Here is a 21,711-nt window from a genome sequence, read left to right on the forward strand (position 1 = left end):
TCACAATCGTTACGCTTACAAACTCATCTAATATATATTCTAATATCTATCTAATATCTAATATATATTATAAAGGCGAAAGTTTGTAAGGATGTATGGATGTATGGATGTATGGATGTATGGATGTTTGTTACTCTTTCACGTAAAAACTACTGAACCGATTACAATGAAATTTAGCACACATATAGAGGGTAACTTGGATTAACACATAGGATAGTTTTTATCCCGGAAATCCCACGGGAACGGGCACACGGGTTTTCCTTTGCAAACGCGGGCGAAGCCGCGGGCGGAAATCTAGTTACTTATACATGTTTTCACCTCCATCATTGAATCATAATATTTATCAATACGAGTGTTCCTATATTTTCCTTTAAACATATAGGCATAAGGTTTCATTCATTCATTCATTTATCAAAAAGGAGCCTGACCGCTTTCACTGTCAAATGTCAATACGTCAAAACGCGTCCTCTGAAAATCAGTGAATCAAATCTTACTCAATGGGTGACCTTTTCTGACATATAAGATGCTTATTTTTACACTTGATACTTTAATTCGAATTCTTGAACATAAATATGTTTGTTTTCAATTATATTTATTGCATTTATTTTAGTGTACACTTTTTCGTCCAAGTCACTAGTGTAGATACTCTAAAAATCATATTCCACATCTACTTTCAAGATATTTTAAACATCAAAATCAAATAAGTTGAACGCAGAGGAGTATCTGTATTAATAAATTAATTAATCTATGCCCCGCTATACAAACAGTCCTTTGACACCGCATAACGTAGACAGAGAAACCAATAGACAAATTGATATCTTATATCGCATTCACACAAGAAAAAGAGCAACTTATGCCGGTGTTGTGTAAAGAAATGAGAGAGAACGATAAAATTTTTTGTTTCACCCAGCGTGCCACTTTTTTCAAGAAAAGCAACCTACTTTGATAAACAAAGTTTGACAGCTAACTATCGTCTTCCCTAAAAATATAGTTTTTACATGTTATAAGTTAGAAGTAATTCATTGTGTTTGGTTTTGAATAATTTAAACTTACCGTTAATACCTTATAAAATAATACCATGGTGCGGTGTAGCGTTAAAGGGTGTAAAAGTGATAGTGGAACGAAAATGCCTGGATTGTCTTTTCACTCGTAAGTATACAACTCTTTATCAGTTAATAGGCCTTCATGATATTTTAGCGTGTTAATATATTGTGTATCACGTGCTGTTGACTTGAATACATTGTTTAAAAACCACAAAAATAACAATTATAAATTTTAACCTAAAAAATTTTGTGTTGCCAACTTTTCTACAAATTGTTACCCACTATTATGGGAAATCTTAATATATATAAATCTCGTGTCACAATGTTTGTCCTCAATGGACTCCTAAACCACTTAACCGATTATAATAAAATTCGCACACCATGTGCAGTTCGATCCAACTTGAGAGATAGGATAGTTAAAAACATGTGGGTACTAGGTACCACGGGCGAAGCCGGGGCGGACCGCTAGTAATAATATATATTCTGCAGTGTGTATTTAATTAAATATCTGAAATATTCAATGGCTTTTTCCAGTTTTCCTGGACCGGATAATTTACAAAAAATTTGGATTGTAGCTACACGCGCACAGAAAGTATTACGGCAATCACCACCACCGCAACGCTGCCCCGCCGAAGTCAATGGACGCTCTTGGTTCCAACATTGAACCGGAGGGACGTAGTTAATTAAGTTAGAGATAATTTAAATGTAATTTTTTTATTACAATAAATTATTATTAAGTAAATTTCGTTTTTTTTTGCGCCTTCGCGGGTTGGTCAATATAATTAAAGTGTGTATCTGTTAATTTACGAAAATAAACATTATTTTTTTTATTTTATAAAAAATAATAAACAATCGAGTTTTCATCTGCATTATCATTACATACACATTTTCATATGGGATTATGATAATGATATATACATATTATATGATATATAGGTATGTGTAAATACATAATATGTATTACCCATCTAAAAGTAATACAGTGGATTTCATTAATAACGACCTCGGTTGTAACGACCTTTCGGTTATAGCGACGTCGAACTTACGTCCCTAGAATTTGAAGCATACTTTCGTATAAATCCTTTCGGCAATAGCGACTCCGGATATAACGCCTAATTCGGGTATAACGACTTGTTTTTCTGAACTATTTGGGACAGATTCCTAGAAATTCATTGCGGATATTGAGACGGAGTCGGCAAAGGCACAAAGACTCATTCATCAACTTTAACTATTAAGCTTGTATTATGTAGGAATGTAAACAAAGGATAAGAATCTTTTGTTTACATTCGCAGATGGTCAAGTGATTTGTTTCTGTGTAGGATTACTTAGCACGTGCATGAAGTTAAAATTATGAATCAGTTACGTATCAATTTCCAGTGAGTAAACATCGTTTCTTAAACTTGTGAACATGGCTCCTAGACGTACATTTACTGTTAAAGGAAAAGTAGATAATGTACGTGATTTTTTATTATTTCAGATATAGAGACCTCCGGATATAGCGACAACATTAAAGTGGTCCCTCCGCCGTCGTTATAACCGAAATCCACTGTATGTTTATTATATACTAGCTGCGCTCCGCGGTTTCACCCGCGTGTCTCCACTCCTGTTGGTCTTAGTGTTACGGTACAATATTGCCTTCCTCGATCAATGGGCTATCTAACACTGAAAGAATTTTTCAAATCGGAATCAAAGTAGTTCCTGCGAATATCCCTTCTCTACTCACCTTCACCCCGTCCCGCACTACGCCTCCTCATTGAATTATACAGTATGTATACCTACTATTTTCTGTAAATTGACACTTTTAAAAATTCGTTATATCTTTTGAATGGAATATCGCGGACTTTCTTGTAGATATTGATCCATTCTATAATACCGTGGAACATTTTTTTGTTCTATCTTCAATAGATTCCGCAGCGCACGCGATGACAGAATTTTTATTAAGGATACATTATTGCATTTTTGGTAAGGATCTCTATTTTTTTTGAAAATGCAATATAGCCTATGTTGCTCAGTGAAGATGCAGCTTTCTAATGGTGAAAGAATTTTTGAAATCGGTCCAGTAGTTTATGCGTGAAAACCATACATACATATATACATAATTACAAACCTTTTCTCTTTATAATATTAAGTATAGACATGTAAGTATGTACCTACATAATATCATTATGTGGATATCTCATTATTATCCACATATGTGAATAATGATATTGAGAGATTTGTATCTTACAAATTGTGGGGTAAATTTTCCCTCATACGGTAACCCTAAATATTGTGACGTAATCTTTTCTATCCCTTTCTGCGACACGCATTGCCGGTGTCTATTGGATTCTCCGTCTACGCCGCATAAACAAATTACTGTACGTCCCGCTCTCGCGACGCTATCCGTCCCTTTCTCGCGTTGTTTACAGTTTCCCCTGCAAGATCTAGTTATTTAATATTTAGTTAATCGCGGATCGTGCGCACGCGTCGACGCATCGATCATTGATCCATAGATCATACGACTGTTTGTTATGATATAATAGTTTGACAATAGTTTATTGTGTCGTATATGTGTGGAATGCATTGTGCTGTGGTCGGTAATCGTTGAATTATTTTTGATGGGTTCTTTTATTGTGTAAATTGATGATGACGGTCCTTTTACAAGTGAAGTATTTCTTTTATTAGGTGTTTACGATTTAGATGATGCAGTTTTTTATTGGACTGAAAAAAGTTCACAAATTGGTTTCGTGCTTGTATTTGTAGAGAAGCTAGCTGTACATTTTATTTCTTCAGTAATTCTTTTATAATTTGTGTATTTGTGACAGGCTTTTAAATGTTTTTTTATCGGTTCTACTTCATCAATTTAATATTTTATTATTTTGTAAATATGAATAACTAGGAAAACCATGTAATTCCAAAATGATCGAATTTATTTGGTTACAGTACAAATATTTTTTTTCCGATGTAAACCACGCAAAACCGCGGTCTAAGTTTATACGACACAAATTCATTTGAGCAAATTTAAAATAAGATGAATATTCAAATAAAAATATGTTTTATTGTACGTTTAATGTGGCATTTTAAAACAGGTGGCTGTACAGCTGTTAACTAACTGTAGTTATGTTAACTGATGCAGTTTTACTTAACCGTGGTAATGTTAACTGTATAATGACGATAAAGGTCGTAAAAATATGTTATTTTTTTATAATGGTCACATTTACACTGTGTTGAGGATTTTCGTTTTACATACATAAACCTACAGGGTTTATGTTCAGGTCAGAATAGAGTTTAAAGGATTCAAAAGATGGTGTAATTTCTGTAAAATATGTGCGAAATATTTAACAACGTTAACGGTGTCCATCTGCAAAAACAATTACATTGACCAAATATTAATTAAAAAGACTGTTTTCTCAAAACTAAATAATCTCCTCGAGTAATCGATAAACATAGAAATAGTAGAATAATAAATATTACAATCAAAAAGCAATATTTTTGATTGTTTTTTGAACAATTTTAATGATAACTTTCTCTTTCAGCTTTTATTATTGTAAACAAGTATTGTTTTTGTTCATTAAAATAATGTCCTTTGAAAATTGAATAATTATGGAAATACTAGCTTTCCGCCCGCGGCTTCGCCCGCGCAGTCAAAGAAACACCCGCATAGTTCCCGTTCCCGTGGGATTTCCGGGATTGCGTCATTTTCCCGGGATAAAAAGTAGCCTATGTCCTTTCTCGGGTATCAAAATATCTCCATACCAAATTTCATTAAAATTGGTTCAGTAGTTTAGGCGTGATTGAGTAACAGACAGAGTTACTTTCGCATTTATAATATTAGTGTGGATTATTACTATAACGGTACATTTCCACACCATATAATATAGTAACTATACATACACAAATACACATTAAATGCTATATTCATTATTGATAAGACTACAGTCAACATGACTCTGTTCAAATTGTTTGTTTTGATATCTGCCTGTGGTTTCGATGTTTTCATATACTGTTTTAGTACCTATTGGTAAATAACTAGTGGGGTGGAAGTACAATTTGGTTGGTTGAAATTGGTGGGATTATGAATTTTTATGGGACTAATACTCGTTTTAGTTATGCACGGTAATTAAAAAAAATCGATGTTTATTTGGATATTGATCTGCAGCATTATTGTAAATGCGAAAGTAACTCTGTATGAGTATCTCTGTGCGAGTATCTCTGTGCGAGTATCTCTGTGCGATGTCTAAATATTATGAACTAGCTTATCGCCCGCGGCTTCGCCCGCTTTGTCTAAAACCTAATAAATTATATACTAAAACCTTAGTCGAGAATCATTCTATCTATTAAAAAAAACCGCATCAAAATCTGTTGCGTAGTTTTAAAGATTTAAGCATACAAAGGGACATAGGGACAGAGAAAGCGACTTTGTTTTATACTATGTAGTGATAGTGATAATAAAAATAGATTGACTGTTTTCCAAAATCTCATCAATCTATGACCATCAGGTCATCAGATCCAAACTAAACTCGAAAGAAGTTGGGATTTTTTGTAGTTTATTCATATTTAATCATTTGTAATACATAGGATGTTTATTTATTCAATGCCTTTACTCATATCAATGTTTTAATTTACATAACATATTTTAAATGTTTGTTGTTCCAAATACACAGACTAGGTATACGTAGCTAGTTACTTATCGTTTTTTTATTGAAGTGAAACTTCTTTAGGCGCGTTGAGAGTAAAATTTCAAGGTCACGTCATGGCAATACCGTCACGTCATGGAGTGAGGCGACGATTTTGATATATTTTAATCTTGCCAAAGAAGTTTCACTTCTGACACGTGTGCTCGGCACACACACTTTTTAAAGTGAAACTTTTATTACATCGTCTCAAACTTTTTGGTCTGTGTAGCGCATGTCGCGTGTATCGCGGCTGCCGAGTAGGTATACCTACTCGGCAGCCGACCGTCACGCGACATGCGCTACACAAAGCAGTGTTCGGAATCGTTCGAACAGTTTCACTTTTACCGTGGTTTCATAAAACCACACAACATTTTTTTTAATTTAAAATAAAAAATGGCTACTCCATTAGATTTTTCACACGTATTTTGATACAAAAACTATTCTATTCACTAGCAGTGAAATGATTGCTTTTCCTACAGTAAAAAGGTTTATCACATAGAAATGAGTTTTTAATAACGGAAAACAATTTCCTGTTGTCCACGTCCTATTTACGGGATCGTGTGCCGGTGGCCATCTTGGATTTTAGATAAACTAGTTTTGTAGTGCGGCTTCGCTTGTGCAATAGAAGTACCTACTACCTACCGGGAATTTTTTTTCTATGTGTTAGGTTATACATTAGTATTAACTAAAAGCTGAAGAGTTTCTTTGAATGCACTTATCTCAGGAATTACTGGGTCGAATTGGAAATTATTTTTGTGTTGGATAGTCCATTTATCGAAGAAAGCTAGGTATAGTATAGGCTATAGGTATGTATATTGTCTAACATCACCTTAAGGCCAATAGGAGCAGAATAGCATAGAAAATGTTCCAAAAATATTATTTTCGAAGTTGCATATGTGTCAACTAGCTCAGACTATAATCTATTGCAATACCAAATACACAGATCCGATCAGCTGTTTTCGCGTGAAAGAGTAACAAACATACAACAAATGTCACATACTTGCGCGTTTATAATGGTCGAAGGAAGTAAGATAGGAAGTTGTCAATCGTGTGGTTTAATTTTAACATTTTTAGTGCCTGTTTGGAATATCGGAATAAAAGATTTTCGTATGAAAGGATATACCGGTACGCATCAACGATTATTATGATTATGGTGATATTTTCTGACTCTTTGTCGCTCCGGAAACGAATTGTATATAGGTATATAAAACTTTTAGTAGGTCGGTTTGTATGTTCAGTTTGGTTTTTATACGAAACTGTTGGGCTTATAATGATGAGATTAACAAGCAGATGATGTTGATTGGATATATTATGATTAGATAGGGCCTTGCTAATTAAGTTTGAGAAATTTCGATCGAAAAATTCGATCACGAGGCAGGATTCGAACCTGCGTCTTTCGCCACGGCACCTCGTAATATATTTTATCCTAATATTTAAAATTTTCTCATTTATGAATTTAGAGTGAACAGGTACATTCTATAGGGAAGCGCGCTCTATCTTAGGCCACATCTTAGCTTACCATCAGGCGAGATTGTGACCAAGCAACATAGCTCCCCTATGGTACAATAAAAAAAAAATCATTAGAATGCTATAAAACTTAATATCAAAGTTAATTAGGGTTGTCAAAATTTCATTGAAAAGGCCGGCAATTAGTTCAAGAAAAAATAGTGCCATGTCCAGTAACTATGTGTCCAATGATCCAGTTTTTCATACATTCCTTTGATATAGTAGGACCAAGTGCGGTGCGGTTTTGACCGCAAACGTACCGCGGTTACTGTGATATCTACGTTCAAGGTTTGTAACCGTTTCCGTGATGGATTTTTATTGTAACAATTGTAGGTATGGAGTGAGGAAGGTATGGTAGTTGGAACTATGGAGTTTCTGACTGAGTCGTCTACGTAGAAATTGTTTTGTGAATCGTGGTTCATATTTTTATGTAGTGTGGGTTGTGAAGATTGGAAAGTGCTTCTGAAAGATATCTGGTTAAATAAATAAATCAGTATTTGGTGAGGAGGGTATTTTAGCTGTTGCGCAGATTCTTGCGCAGTCAACTCTGTAGATTGTCAAAACATGTCTAAGGTGTTTCAAATTCAAATCAAATTCAAATTGCTTTATTTGCAGAATGTAGAATAACAAAGATGTTACTATACAAATTGCTGGTTCTTCTCTGTTTTTGAAATATGAATCTATAGTATTTCAAATTTCAATGATACAAAAGTGCTTCTAAAAGTCTCGTGGAAAAAATCAATGTTTGAGTTTGAGAATACAGTGCTATATTTCGGCTGTAAGGAAATATCGGAGTGTCTTTGTTGAAAGTAAATAAGTTTTTTGTTCGTTGTGATCGATTCGCGTTTTTAGGGTTCCGTAGCCAAAATGGCAAAAACGGAACCCTTATAGTTTCGTCATGTCCGTCTGTCCGTCTGTCCGTCTGTCCGTCTGTCACAGCCGATTTACTCGGAAACTATAAGTACTACAGTGATGAAATTTGATGGGAATATGTGTTGTATGAACCGCTACAAAAATATGACACTAAATAGTAAAAAAAAGAATTGGGGGTGGGGCCCCCCATACATGTAACTGAGGGATGAAATTTTTTTTTTCGATGTACATACCCGTGTGGGGTATCAATGGAAAGGTCTTTTAAAATGATATAAAGTTTTCTAAAAAACATTTTTCTTAAAGTGAACGGTTTTTGAGATATCAGCTCTCAAAGTCGTAAAAAGTATGTCCCCCCCCCTCTATTTTTATAACTACGGGGTATAAAATTCTAAAAAAAATAGAGGTGATGCATGCTAATTAACTCTTTCAACGATTTTTGGTTTGATCAAAGTATCTCTTATAGTTTTTGAGATAGGTTGATTTAACTGTAATTTATTATATTTGCTGCTACGGAACCCTTTGTGCGCGAGCCCGACTCGCACTTGGCCGGTTTTATTATTATGTTATATTGTACTGGGATATGGTTGAGTTGTTTTACTGTATTTGGTGTTGGATGAGAATCGATAAAATATTTAGACGCAAAGACTATTTCAATGTCTGTATTATATGTATTAATAGCAATATTATTTACGAATAGTCGTTAAATAAGTAATAATATAAATAAATATCTTTATGATTTTAATTGGACCGACTACTTACTTAAGACTTTTAATTTGTTCGTGCCCTTAATATGAGAAAAAAATGGAATATTTAAAAAATACAGAAAACAACTTTATAAAGCACTTCGAAGTTAGCTAACTTTTAAAACTTTTAATAATATTTTCCACTTGACAATAAAAGGTCACGGTACGTCATTTGTTTTCCAAATGAATTAAAAACACCTTTCTAAAAAGCTTAACCTACGCTTTATTTGTAATGTGGGTAGAATGTTAAACAATCGCATGAAACATATAAGGTCGGGTCAGTCGCGCGTTGGCGGCTGAAGCGCACGGACGTGTCCTTATTTAGAAGTGACGCTAATTAAATGGTGAAAACACCTTTTTAGCTATCGCTAAAATGTGTTTTTTTATTAGCAATGACAAATCTTTAATTGGTAGGTGTTTTTCGTGTTAGTTTTAATATTGTTTTATTTTATTGTGTTATGATGGTTTTATGATGATAATTTTGACATGATATATAATATATAATATTGATTTACGTATTACTCTAAAAATAGGATTATTTCCTCAGTAAAAACTAAAATGCCATAATGTTCAGTCTCAATGTAATAAAATATCTATTCTATTACTTCTTAGCTAAAATGTAAAAAAATCAGTGTCAATAAACATATTCTATTCTACTACTTTCTATATAGATTGCGTATGTTTAGATGAATGTGAGACAAGCTAGATTAACAGATAGCTTTTTCTCAATCCATTACTAGTTTGTTTGTATGTTTCAGTATTGCACTTAAGTAAGCAGGTGATGGTAATTAGAATTAGAATTTAGAAGGTCGAATTTCGACCACTTATGTTAGTACTAGTTAAATAATGCAATATTTGCGGTTAATTAATGTTGCATATGATTAAATCAGTGACAGCTGTCATGTTAATATTTGGTACGTATATCAATCATTGATTTAATATAGTAGATATCGTATGGTTAAGCTTTAAAGTGTCCCGGAGAATAAATGCTTCAACGCGATGTACTTTTTTATGATATTTTTTGTCGTCAGTCAGTAACAGTATCTTCTGTAGCGTTATCATTGCATATACTGCACCGTATTGCACCTTGATGTTTTTCATTTTACATTTTTTTTTGTATTTTTTACGTCACGTCACGTCACAACACATCACATCATATCACATCACATCCCGTCACAATACATTCAATGTCACGCGATTGCCGCACAGTTTCTCACGTCGACGGTCACGCGTGCCGATGTTGCTTCGGAACGAATTGTCTAGTTTAACATTCCGACTAATGTTGTGGTGTTATTTATTTTTATTTATTTATGTCATTCGACAATGTAGTTAAAGTTAAAATATCTTAAATTACGCTTCATATGACCACGCCACGTTTTTGTACTTTTTAAGTTTGTCGGATTATAGTTTGGAAATACGGGATATCTTGTGCCGTGATGTCGTGGGTGTAGAGAATTTGATCTTAATACTATTATAAAGGCGAAAGTTTGTAAGGATGTATGGATGTATGGATGTTTGTTACTCTTTCACGTAAAAACTACTGAACCGATTACAATGAAATTTAGCACACATATAGAGGGTAACTTGGATTAACACATAGGATAGGTTTTATCCCGGAAATCCCACGGGAACGGGAACAATGCGGGTTTTCCTTTGAAAACGCGGGCGAAGCCGCGGGCGGAAATCTAGTGTTGAATAAATGGTAGTCTAGCGCCATAACTTTAATACTGGAATAATATTGCTTTAAGACATCATGGTAATCCACCAGGATAAACACATATATACATCTACATCATAATAATTTTACTCCTGTCCTTTAGTTTACCTTTACCTGTTGAGAACCGTGATAAAATCAGTCAAGAATTGAACATAGCTGTTTCTTGTGTAGGTTTCTAACTTTTACAAACTATCAAATCTTTCCTCTTTACAGTACCTACCTACCTATTAGTGTAGATTAATTATCATTCCGCCCACGCAAACCCGGGCTACCAGCTAGTACACGCAATAAATCCCTTTCAGACTGACTGTAGATAACCTCGATGGACAAACGATCTTTTCCTCTTTACTATATGTATATTTTTCCTCACTGACATTACATCATCTTGCATCCTTTATATATGTCATTGGATTAGCGGACAGGAAAGTTATTATGTACCTATTTGTGTAGGTAATTATTTTGTTTATTTAAAACTAGCTATCCACCCGCGGCTTCGTTCCCGTTCCCGTGGGCTTTCCGGGATAAAACCTATCCTATGTGTTATTCTGATGTATAAGCTATATTGTGGTAAAGTTTCATTCAAATCCATTCAGTAGTTTTTACGTGAAAGAGTAACAAACATCCATACATCCATACAAACTTCCGCCTTTATAATAGTAAGTAGGATAATAAACAAGGTTGTTTAGGGCCGATTTTTCAATGCTTGGTTAAAACTTATCCGTCCAGTAAAGTATTACACGATAATATTAAAATGTCACGTAAACTGTCAAATACGGGCAATTAGAATACGTTTTTAAAATGGTAGTTTTATACATTATTCGACGAATAAGTTTTATCCAAGCATTGAAAAATCGGCCCTTAATCTTATACATTTTTTATGTTATAAATAGTGCATATATGCACTACCAGTATAAATAGTTGCAATTTCCCAATCCTAACCACCTGTATATAGTTGTGGGTTTTGTAATGAAATAAGAGATTTGGTGAACACAAAACGTGCCAATTTTATAAACAGCGAACGGTGATTCATAAGCATATAATAATATAACAGATTATGCATTTATATTTTTGCACTACGATCCATGTTTTGAATTTTCCCGACAAAGAATGTCAATAATTTCAAATTATAATTTTGTCTTCAAAGATCAATCGTTAGTTTTTAAATACATGTAGGTATCTATATATAAATTTTAATACTTAGGAACTTCTGACTTCACCCGGGATAAAATATAACCTACGTTACTCGGAAATATTCTAGCTTACTAATGATGAAGAATATTTTAAATAGATTGAATAGATTTGTGTTAAATCGTAACAACCATACAAACAAATCTTTCCCCTTTAACATTAGTATAGAATAGATGGACAATGGACATTAGATAAAACTACTAGCAAAGCATTATAATTATCTGTGACTAGCTGCGCCCCGCGGCTTCACCCGCGTTGCTCCGCTACTGTTGGTCTTAGCGTGATGAATTATATAGCCTATATATATATAGCCTTCCTCGATAAATGGGCTATCTAACACCGAAAGAATTTTTGAAATCGGACCAGTAGTTCCTGACATTAGCGCGTTCAAACAAACAAACTCTTCAGCTTTATAAAATTAGTAGGTATAGATAAAACGTAAAAATAGCAAAACGAAAGTCGAAAGGTCTCGCACAATGGTAAAGACGAATCACAATAGATCATATTTCACGTAACGTTTGAGTTTGAGTTTGAGTTGAGGCTCATTGTTGAGGTAACAATGCGAAATCCATTGTACTGGGTTGTTAGGTTACCTAGATTCTAAATTGGGCACTAGATTGGTATGGATGGTGATTAGTTTTGTATAAGGTTGTGTGTGTGGCAGTAAAAATTTATAGCATTGATTCGAATTTGAATTTGCCCTGTATTCGTCTGGGTTTGTTATGGAATACTAGCTGTGCCCCGCGGTTTTACCCGCATTACTCCGCTCGTATTGTTCTTATCGTGATGATAAAGCCTTCCTCTATAAATGTAACAGTGAAATAATTTTTCAAATCGGCCCGTGCTTCCTGAGATTAGCGCGTACAAACAAAAAAAAACCATTGTAAGCGTATTTCTATCGTCAATTGCTCGATAAATTCGTTCAAAATACACAATTTGAAAGCCACTACTAAAAACTATAATTGAAAAGAAAGTACAGTTAAATGATCAATTGATTTGTTCAATTTAACGGTAGTGTGGCCGGACATGGCACGGGAAGCGGCCAATCAAGGGTTTAATATTGGTTGATAATTAAACTCGGATTAGTCTTATGGAGTGTGGTTTAACTTGGTTTAGCTTGATGTATGATCAGTATGAATGATATTGCAGACTACACACATACATACATACATTTTTTGCTAATCTGTAGTCCCTTTTTACTATAGGAATAATTACTTAAATTGGCTTTTTCATATAAGCAATTAATAAATGAATTTTGAATTTTGAATTTTTAAGATTGGAAGAAATTTTTTTTAATATGGAAGAAACAGACAACTTGTTTAAGTTTTTTTTTACCAAACGTAGGTAGTTTTAGAAATTTAAGGCTTGATGGATTTAAAATGCGATTCATTATTTTTTCATTTTTATTCTTTGGTTATATACTTACTGGTCTTTTTAGACCTTATAAGTTTATAACATCGAAAATTAAAAACTTGTGCGAAAATGTTTCAATTATCGTATTAATTAATTATGATTATAAATTATATTGACCTTAACTCGGTATTGAACCAGTAGCCTCATTCCAACCGATACACTAACCACTAAACCGCAAGGAGAGGTCAATGCGAGATATTATTATTATTGTAAGTTATTCTTCGTATACCTTAGGCAATTAAGTAACTATTTTGCATTTCAAAAATTATCGTTTATCGTTTTATTCACATGGGACACATTTATTAAATTTAGAAAATTTTAATTAATAATTTAATTACAAAATTGATGTAAATTGAAAATGAAAATTTAATAAATGTGTCCAGCTCGTGAATTGAAAGCTTTTTAACAGACTTATATTAGCTTCACTTGTTTGTATATGTAACCAACTTCTTTAGAGTAGAGGAGCGTTTTCAAAAAAAAGTGTACCCCTCACTTTCGGCCTGTCCCCTGTGTTTCAAGTCGAATAACAAGTAAAATTTATACTTGGCTAATTATTGTAATACTTGAAAAGTATTAAATACATCATAATTTGATAAATGTAAACAATTAATTCACGGAAACATTGCGTACTATTTTTGAAATAATCATTTTTAAAACTAAAGTGTCAGTTTTTGGCGTGTCCCCATCCAAGTTCTTCGATGTTAGAGAAGCGATACTAAAAAGTTTTATACCAGGGTACCATAAGTTTTAGTGTCGTTTAAAAGTACATTTATTTGCGAATCGTCGCATGTAGTTCATAATTACGACCTTATAATCGTTTAAAAACAATTTGATTTCCAAAAATATCTTATAAAGTGGTACCGACCGGACATGTCGGGTTTACCACGGCTAATAATGCCACTTAGAAATTTTAGATTACTATTTGAATTTTTTTACTGGCAAAATTATCGTTTACTTTCACCGTCCGTAAATTTAAAAAAGCTTATTTTCAAATACAGTTAGAGTAAAACAGATGTGTTTTGTGAGTGCAACGGCCGTTGAAATTTCTACTGTCTGGTTTGAGACATATTATTACTTGATACAGGTAAGTAAACATCGTTTAAATACTTTCAGAAGATGAGCAATATATTCATTAACCGTTATTTACATTTGATAATGAGTGTAGGCACATTTTTTCGTCAGAATATAATTTTGACTAAAAACTGAGAAGAAAACGTCACGTCAGTTTTGCAACATTTTGCTTCGTGACCTGGCTGACAAGAAAAGTCGCAAAACTGACAGCATAAAGCTAATTCTAGATTGTCATTGTAATATTCTACATAATTTTTATAATTTTTTCATATTTTTAGGTTTCACTAAGGTTTCACTAATCTCGGGACCAAAAAGGACATGTATAATTTTCAAAAAATGGTATTGCAATGAATGCGTTGGTCAGCAGGTATACCCTGAATACATATGTGATGCATGTATGGAAAGTTAAAAGGTGTACTTAGTGTATTTATTTCTTCTGAGTTTTACCCTAAAATTGATACTGTGTCAAACTGTGTGTTGGTGTATTTTTTTATGATAGGTACTAAAATAAAATTTTTGTAAACGTTTTCTTGGTTTTGTTTTAACCATGTAAATTGGATTCAATATAAACCTAGCCTTATAAAAAATGGTCTATCGGTTTTGCGACAGTCCCCCGTTTTGCGACAAGAAAAATTTTAGTTTTTACATTTTTTTATTATAAGGGACACAAATAATTTGATTTCAATATTTAAAATGGTTTTGCTGTTCCGAAATAAAATAATCACTTTGCCGATTTTAATCAAAATGTATTAAGTATCGTAAAAGTAACGGCTACTTTGGCATCAGCTGTGGCAAAACAGAACTTAAAGCTAGTTTAATAGGAATTTTATTAATTTGTCGACTTCAATTTTCTATTTTTTAAATAATGTATGTTATAATCTTCGTAACACAATCAAAATATTTTGCGTCTTCCTTCGTAGTCGTAGTTAATAGTTACATGAGCATTAATGACTGTCGCAAAACTGACACTTTTTTTCACAGTCCCAATTTATTTTGATGATTTCTCGTAAAACAAATTAATCTGCAAGCAATTAAATACAATTTCACTTACTATGATGTATATTTAAAATTTCTAAATCAAAATTTCATTAAAAATGCAACATTTAAAATTTATCCATAAATTCAGTCATGGTACACTTTTTTTTGAAAACGCTCAGAGCTCGATTCAGTACCCCTAGTGTGAGTTTGATCGAGTACGAAACGTTACTATCGCGTCTGCGTCACAGCCGAATTAGTATGGTAAATCGAACAGCGCCCCTAGCGGACGTATGGGGAAGCTTTGATTCCCCATACAAATTTCGCTGTGACGCAGACGCGATAGTAACGTTTCGTACTCGAACAAACTCACACTAGCCCCTCAGATATAATTCAAACTTTGCACACTTATCCAGTATCGCTAACAATACAATAGTCAATAACTAGCGGTCCGCCCCGGCTTCGTTCGTGGTACCTGGCTATAGTGGCTACATGTTTAAACTATCCTATCTCTCAAGTTGGATCGAACTGCACATGGTGTGCGAATTTTATTATAATAGGTTAAGTGGTTTAGGAGTCCATTGAGGACAAACATTGTGACACGAGATTTATATATATTAAGATTTAATGAATTTATCTTATTCTTTTATTTATTTTAGGGCCGATTTTTCAATGCTTGGATAAAACTTATCCGTCCAATAAAGTATTACACGATAATAATAAAATGTCACGTAAACTGTCAAATATGGGCAATTAGAATACGTTTTTAAAATGGTAGTTTTATACGTTATTCGACGAATAAGTTTTATCCAAGCATTGAAAAATCGGCCCTAAAAGACCTGAAACTCTGACAGACAATCACGAAAATCGAAATTCCGAGAATCCCAATTAAGAACATACGAAGTAACAACGAAAGACGATAGTTTTATAAACATGCATGTATGTATGTATGTGTGATTGTGTGACGTGGGAATATTATGTTCGAAGATGGTTATTGTTTATCAACCGTTAACTGTATAGGATGTGATCTCACGTAGATAGTGTAGATGTTGGATGATAGTCTAGACTCTAGATGTATGTATGTATGTTAGTATATATGCACCTGTTGGTAGTGTTATCTATACATCTATACATCTATACAAATATTATAAAGAGGAAGGGTTTGATTTTTTGTTTGTTTGTTTGTTTGTATGAATTGAATAGGCTCCGAAACTACTTGGCAGATTTGAAAAATTCTTTCACTGTTGGAAAGCTACATCATTTCTGAGTGACATAGGCTAGGTTTTATCCCGGAAATCCCACGGGAACGGGAACTATGCGGGTTTTTTTTTGAAAACGCGGGCGAAGCCGCAGGCGGAAAGCTAGTGTTAGATAAAATAGGTTTATGTGCTGTTTAAATTTAATAATGACTTGGTATAAAGATATAGACAGAATAACTGATCATATTGAACTGATCCAACTTACATTTCATATCAAAAATAGCGTTTTAACTGATTTGAAATACGATTTTTTTTAATTTATCTTTTTGCCAGATCTATCATCTATGAAACGATAGGTAGATGTAGGTAGTAGATGCGATAGTCATACACAGAAACAAAAATAGTTTAAAAGTAAGTCTCATAAGCATTCCGAACACAACCTAAAATTATATCTTTTAAATAAATATGACACAAAATAATAAATAAACAATAACATACCTTATCAAAGTCGGTTAACTCTAAAGCGCCAAATAAAAATAACTGTATATGTTATCGTATTACAGCGGTTGCACTTCCGGTTCCTGGTGATAATGTCGCGTGATGCGGGAGTATACGGTTTGTTTGGCAGATTAAATATTAAATTCAAACTCGAAATGAACTCAAACTTAAAGTATCTCTAGCAGCTAGCTCGGGCTTAATCTTAAACATTAAATTTATTCAATTAGACTTCTCTGAGCGCTTTTGTATGGTCAAAATAAAGACATTATTTAATACTAGAGGTCCGCCCCGGCTTCGCCCGTGGTACATATTTCGCAATAAAAGGTAGCCTATGTCCTTTCTCGGGTATCAAAATATCTCTATACATCACATATACTCATGCAAATTGGTTCAATACCCAACCAGCAAATCGTTGCTCTATAGAAGGGATAAGAACGTTTCAGAGGTGCTAATTGGTAGTTCTATAAGGGTGATAAGAACGTTGTATAAACCCCAAAGTGGCGCATTTATAAAGCTATTTGGTGGTATTGTGTTGCTGTAGCAGCAACTCAGATGCCAATTGGACCTATAGAAGAGTACACTTATAGAATCGCGATGCTGTTATAGAGCGAAGTAGTGATATAAAAGGAACCGCGATGCTGTTACAGCGCGAAGTTGTGTTTTAAGAGTAACCGCGAATCTTTTGTAGCACGAAGTTGCGATGTACAAGTCACTGCGACGCTATAATTATAATACAAAATGGTAAATCGTGTACCAATTGATAATACGAGTAAATGACTATAGGAACCATCATCGTGGTGTCGAATATTAATTTTTGTTACACTGTTAATTATGTTAGATACATAAACTGACTTGTGAATGAAATTTTACTGATAGATTATATGCATAATTAAGCTGTTTTTTTCATGCCCCCCTCGAATTATTGAGTTTTAAGTAATTAAAAAACTAATTTTACACCAAATTGCTGTATAGGATGCCAAATAGCAACTCCGTGGCTATTATACGTCCGCAAACGAACGTAGTTTTGACAACTGTTATGCCATATACTGGATTAAATTAGTAGGGTTCCCTGATGTAAATAGAAAACCCATAACATGTTTTATTTTGTATTTTCTAGTGTAAATTCCGATTTTTAGATTCCGATCCCGAAGTGTCAAGCAAAACACTAGTGTCTGAATGGTCTGATTCTGAATTATCACAAACCACATGATGGCTGTTAACTTGGTTTTGTTCATAGGATGTAACAGATTGTACGGAATCATTGTCCGTATTCGAAGCCTCACCTTGAATTTGTCTGGTGTCAATCGTTACTGAAGCTGCGATTTTTTTAAATTCATTCAATCCATGATTATTAAATAGAACCCTTCATTTATTTACGAGACGGTGCTGACAATATGGCAGGTTTTTGTTGTTTTAAAGTGAAAGAAACTCTCTTATAGGCCGTATATCTCTCGTAAGTGTCGCATTTTACTACATTAATACGCCGTTTTTGTTACATAACAGAGTTATTAACTCTTTTATACAGTAAATCAGTCCTATAACTCTGACCACTCAGCTATTAAACCACTGCGTTATAATGGGCAGAAAAACACTAATATAATTCAATTAGGTTACAAAGAAGTGATATAAAACTCGGATATATCACCTAATTGCTGTATTATGGAGTTTCAGCAACCATGAAGATTCACAGTGCTATAATAGTAATAAGGAAAACCATTACAACACTAAATTGTCCTATTGTAGATTTTTTTACGCCTCTATAGGCATGGGACTATAAAGGTTACCCTAGAATCGTTTATTGCACTAATTTGCTGTAAAAAAGAGACCACCAGCGCTGTTATGTGATAATATCGTCCTGTTATTGCTGTACCAAAATCTGGATAAGAGCTGCTCTATAAACGCCGTATAAAATAGTGATATAAACGTTTACATCACCTTGTTATGGGACAAATTTGCTGTGTATGATTATAGAGCAAAATCATCTCATTAAACGCTATTATACAACAAGCTTGTCACCGCGACACTGTTATACGTCATTTAAAAAGCTTTTTAGTGATGTAAGTTATTGTTATAGGACATCTTTGCTGGTTGGGTAGTTAAGGCGTGATTGAGTAACAGACAGACAGACAGAGTTACTTTCGCATTTATAATATTAGTATGGATTCGTTCTGAAATCAGTTTTTACAAATCAACAGTTGGCAAGATTCTGTAGTAGGTAGGTACCTACTCAGGTATGTTGTTAGACAACAATAGAGATGTCCACAGGTATATGTTTCCCCGACTTCCGCATATCAAGTTAATATTAAATGAATCACAAAAACGCGAAATGGTTTTTATCTGTCCTGTCTACGGCAGTGCCCTTTTATTGAGTCAATCGAGCGTTCTGAGAAACTTTGTTAGGTAGCAATATGGTGATGAGCGGTAGCAATTTTATAATGTTAGTTTTTAGGTTATGTTTTTAATTTGAGTTACTCAATGTAAATTTAACACTGCTGTTTATTAAATGAATGTAATATTCTCTATTGCACACTAAATACAGTACTACAAAACAAAAGCGATACAAGTAACAAGTAACAAGTACCGTGATTAATTCTATTCATTATTCAATGCTCGATATTTTAAATTTCATCATCATCGGTCTTACTTATAAAAAGTTACCCATTCGCTATGCAATAGATTAGTTATTGCAATAACCTGTCTTGTTTTTATGAATGACGTTTCATGTGAGCAAGAGCAGGACAAAGCTATGGTAGGAAATGGTTGACATTTATCCATTGTTTAACTTTTTATAAGTAAGGCCGCGTATGTTTAAATATTTGTTACATGTTACGAAACGGTCGAACAAAAGTGTAACCGCCTATCTTCTGAACGTGTTCAACACCTAAACAGAATCTAGATTACCTTTCTATCACTGACCCGTTGTTACACCGATTTCTCTTCTCCCTTGTTACGGTGTGCAATAAATATAATTATACAAGCGGTCCGCCCCGGCTTCGCCCGTGGTACATATTTCGCAATAAAAGGTAGTGATGTTCTTTCTCAGGGTCTAAAGATTATCTGTGCCAAATTTCATCAAAATCGGTCCAGTAGTTTATGCGTGAAAACCATACATACAAACCTTTCCTCTTTATAATATTATTTTATATTGTATATCTATGGTTTACTTGGGGATTTGGGTGTATAGGGAAAAGATGTTTAAACGAAGGTTAGGACACTAAACTTTGGTTAACATTGCAATATTGGGTTGTTGGATTATGTGGTAGTATGTATATTATATTATGTTTCTCTCGGTATTTGCCTTGTGTGTGTTTCTGAATTTGGATACAGTATAACACGTACAAGAGCAGACTCTTGTACGTATCTACGTAGAATCGCTGTGTGATAGTTTTGAGAAATTAACTAAACACTCTCACAACAAGAGAACACAATCAATTTTTGATTAGTATCATTAGAAAGAGGTACATATCCACAAATCGCCATAAAATTATTTATTGCAATTAGTGAACCTATTTTCAGGTATAATATGTAAATTTAAATGTATTTAAATAAATGAAAATAACTAAAGGACCATTAAAATTTTGCGCGTTATATAACCTAGCTGTTCAATGAAATGGCAACACAAAGTCAACTGTGAAATGAATACGCGTGACCCCAATTGTTAAAGATTCGTTTTAATTGTATCAATCAACTGTCTCTGAGATGGGAGGCTGTATCGTTTGTCATTGTGGCGAATCAATGAGATCAGAAATAGTATCTAGTGCCGAGCGGGGCATTGCCAGATCAGTTTGATACTAGCCCGTGGCTTTGCGCGCGTTGTTTAAACTTAAAAAAATATGTAAAAACTTATTCGTCGATATGTATAAAACTACCATTTCAAAAACGTATTCTAATTGCCCGTATTTGACAGTTTATGTGACATTTTAATATTATCGTGTAATACTTTATTGGACGGATAAGTTTTATCCAAGCATTGAAAAATCGGCCCTAAATCCTTCCTATTTTATTTAATACTTCCTTGAGTTGCGGATTGCTACAATTTGAAAAAAGATGTCAAGTCTTTAAACGCTCTTTCAATGGAATTTAATTAAAAATCTAGAAGAAGTAATTACGTGCGTTGAAAACAAAATGGTTAAAAGTGCATTATGCTAGTAAATGAAATTTTATAAGAGTTAAACGATTTTTAATTATATCTTGCAAAAGAATCGCTATTAATTTTTAAGTTTTTATATCAAGGGTTCGACTATTACTGTTTGAAGTAAATTGTAACGTAAATTGTAAAATACACTATGACAATGTAACATTTATTATAATTTATGACATTGCAATTCATATGGATGAATAATTATATATAAAAATGTCATAGGAAGGATATGCGTAAGCGCATCGTATCCGATGATTGTCTATTTTTACAAATATAAGCTCTATAATTAAGAGCATAAAATATTATATTATAAAAGCTATGTATAAACTTATTATATACCTAATACTCCGTATATTATACGCAATTAATCATCGATGAAACTTTATTGACAATAGTTAATTGAATACAGCGAATCCTTTCTATTCTGACCTAAATATAAACAATTAAGTTTAGCAACCAAACATGCGCGGGCGCAGGAAAATATAAATTTTTGATTTCACTGTACCCTGTCAATAGAGATCGTGACTAAAATCTATTACACGGAAAATTAATGACTACAATGATCTTTTCGCTTCAATAAAATAATATTTTTTTATCAATGTCGGATGTCAACTGATAAGGCAATGGATATTCAGGTTAGTTGACAAGTATTTGATAACTGTGTCATGCTCTCAGTGTAATTGAGTTCT

The 21,711-nt window shown here is 33.5% G+C and overlaps 1 protein-coding gene across 3 annotated transcripts in view; it reads left to right on the forward strand.

Annotated features, from left to right (window-relative positions):
* Positions 1 to 21,711, forward strand: part of ena (ENAH actin regulator enabled) — an 83,941-nt gene that overhangs the window by 33,991 nt on the left and 28,239 nt on the right. The window contains exon 1 of one of the 3 annotated variants that reach the window (XM_089711899.1): positions 3,487 to 3,619. The exons of 1 other annotated variant lie outside the window; for it this stretch is intronic. The gene's annotated coding sequence lies outside the window, so the exon portion shown is untranslated. Of the gene's footprint in view, positions 1 to 3,486; positions 3,620 to 21,711 lie in introns of those variants that run through there. One more of the 3 variants, XM_089711898.1, reaches the window with a different exon arrangement.

Source organism: Colias philodice, chromosome 27 (genome assembly GCF_061535455.1).
Source record: "Colias philodice isolate Cphi_HAF_F1 chromosome 27, ilColPhil1 Martin Lab GWU primary, whole genome shotgun sequence".
In the NCBI taxonomy this organism is placed as follows: Eukaryota; Metazoa; Arthropoda; class Insecta; order Lepidoptera; family Pieridae; genus Colias; species Colias philodice.